Genomic DNA, 2,974 nt, shown 5'->3' with positions numbered 1-2,974 from the left:
ACCGTGAGTTGAACAAGAGAACCATTCCTGACAGGTTTAGCCTCCCTAGGATCGACGAGCAGCTGGGTGCACTAGCTGGTTCCACTTACTTCTGCCTTGATCTCAAGAGCGGTTATTGGCAAGTAAGCATGGCTCCGGAGCATCGTGAACGTACAGCTTTTACTGTTGGTCCGGGGTTCGGATTTTTTGAATACAATGTAATGCCTTTTGGGTTAACGGGAGCACCAGCCACGTTCCAACGTCTTATGGAGAACTGTTTAGGCGAATTAAATCTCCAGGAATGTCTTGTTTATATTGACGATATAATTTTTTTTAGTGACACCATTGATGAGCATATCGTGCGTCTGTCTGACGTGTTTAGGAAGCTTCAACAGGCCGGGATCAAGTTAAAACCCTCAAAATGTACTTTTTTTCGCGAGAAAGTTTTGTACCTGGGACACATCGTGTCAGCGGCTGGTATTGAACCCGACCCCAAGAAAACTCAGGCTATCCGAGACTGGGTTGTTCCCTCGACTGTTGCGGAACTCCGTAGCTTCTTAGGATTTGCCTCGTATTATCGTCGTTTCGTGAAGGGTTTTTCAGCAAAACCTCTAAATGATCTTTTGAAGGGGTTGCCTAAATCTCGTAGGAACGAGGAGAAGATTCCTTGGAATGACGTCCAACAGCAGGCTTTTGACCAACTAAAGTCAGTACTTTCTGAGCCTCCTGTTTTGGCTTACGCTGATTATAAACTTCCGTTTGAGCTTCATACGGACGCTTCTCTTGACGGGCTTGGTGCGTGTTTGTACCAACGCCAGGACGGAAATCTGAGACCTATCGCTTTCGCTAGTCGCGGTTTAAAAGATGCCGAGCGAAAGTATCCTATACATAAACTTGAATTCCTCGCTCTCAAGTGGGCTGTCAGTGAACTTGATCAACCCGTGAACGGCCTGGGTTTTGCTCGGCGTGATCTCATGGCGGCTCAAGAAGCTGATACTGATATCCGTCGTATTATCAAGCAGATCAAGTCAGCTGGTCGTTACGTGCCGTCTTCTCGGTTGGATCGGAAATGGCAGAAATATAACTACGCTATGAATGATGGCTTGTTATGTCGTCGTGTTGTCGAGGACGAATCCGAAATTTTTAAAGTTGTTCTGCCGTCTGCGGAGATCCCTTTTGTTTGCAAGATGTTGCATGATGACCTAGGTCATCCGGGTCGCGATAAAACGTTGGGTATGATTCGTGAGAGATTTTTCTGGCCGGGGATGTATTCAGATATTGACCGATACGTTAAAAGTTGTTCGCGTTGTGTTATCCATAAAGCTCCTACTCCTTCACAACAGGCTACTTTAGTTCCTATCACTACGTCTGAGCCTTTGGAGGTGGTGTGTCTCGATTTCTTAACCTTGGACAAAAGCAAAGGTGGTTTTGAGAACGCTTTAGTCATCACTGACCATTTCACTAAGTAAGCTTTAGCTGTTCCGACACGGAACCAGACTGCACGAACAACGGCCCGTGTTCTATTCAATTCTTTCATTTCAAAGTTTGGAATCCCTAAGAGGATTCACTCTGATCAAGGTGCGAACTTTGAAAGCGGTCTCATAAAGGAATTATGTTCGATTTTCGGCATCAAGAAATCGCGCACTACGCCGTATCATCCCATGGGAAACGGTGCTTGTGAGCGCTTTAATTCAACTTTAATTCAACGTTTGGGTCTTTTGGAACCTGCAAAGAAAATTGCATGGAAAGATCATTTGTCTTCGGTTCTGTTTGTGTACAATTGTACGCCTCACGAGTCCACTGGTTTTTCGCCATATCGCTTAATGTTTGGCAGGACTCCGATTTTGCCTGTAGACGAGGTTTATCAATTAAGCAAGCCTTCACGGCAATATACAGCTACTCTTCAGGAGGAGTTTAATTCTTTATGGGTTCAGGCCAAAGTAAAGTTAGCGAAGTCAGCCGAGAATTCAAAGAAATACTATAATTCCAGGGTTCGTGGTATTTCGGTCGCCGTGGGTGACTTCGTTTTGGTAAAACGTGTAGGTATTAAGGGACGCGATAAACTCGGGGACAAGTGGGAAGAAAATCCATATGTGATTGTATCCCAGCCTAATACGGAAATACCCGTGGTACGTGGTCAGAGACACTGTGTCTGGTAAGACGAGGACGCTTCATCGGAACTTGCTGTTGTTCCTTTCAGTTCCGCTGCGTCCAAATCGCAGCTCTGAGGTCGTTGGAGTTGGGAAACATGGTTCCGGGATTAGGAGAGATAAGACTAGTTTAGTTGAGCCTGCGGAGTCGGTCAGCAGCACGAGTTGTGATGAGACCGATGAGTTTATCTTGTTCGATCGGGGAGCGTCTCATGGGACTTTTCCTCTTAATGAGGAATTATCCCTCGTTCATTAACAGTAGACACCCCCGACGATGAATCTACTTTATCTGTAGTCGCATCGGACGTGAGTCCGGGAAGTCATTCTGTCGTTGAATCGCCCCCCGTTGAGAGCGTTTCTCCAGATGAGGCTAGGCCCGACGTCAGTCCGCTAGGTGTTGATACGTCTCTCGTTGCGGACGTGCCTTTTGATGAGATTAGGCCGGAGGTCGATCCATCTAATGAGGTGCAATCACAAGATTTTTCCGTGCGTCCAGCCCTTGCCGATCGTCCTACAAGGGTAAGACGTATGCCTGAACGGTTTGCTGACTATCAGGTTGGCGCTTTAACGGTAGGTCCTTCGTGGCAACAGAAGCTGGATACTTTGTTATTGGCAAGCAAAGATGCTTCGATAAGCGGAAATCCGACTCTGTTGGCAGCGGTCTTGAAACTGTGTGAATAAGTATTTTTAAAATGTCATCAAATGTCCGGGTTATTGAAACATGTATATCCATTATTAATCCAGTATATCCATTATTTTGGGTTGTGCGTTTTAATTCATTTTGGTTTTTTTTTCTTGTCTCTTCATTTTCGTGATGTCTATAAGATGAAGTCGTGTATTACAAC

The sequence above is a fragment of the Tubulanus polymorphus genome, chromosome 4 (genome assembly GCF_964204645.1).
Source record: "Tubulanus polymorphus chromosome 4, tnTubPoly1.2, whole genome shotgun sequence".
Taxonomy (NCBI): domain Eukaryota; kingdom Metazoa; phylum Nemertea; class Palaeonemertea; order Tubulaniformes; family Tubulanidae; genus Tubulanus; species Tubulanus polymorphus.
The sequence above is the reverse complement of the archived record's forward strand: the minus strand, read 5'-3'. Positions refer to the sequence as shown.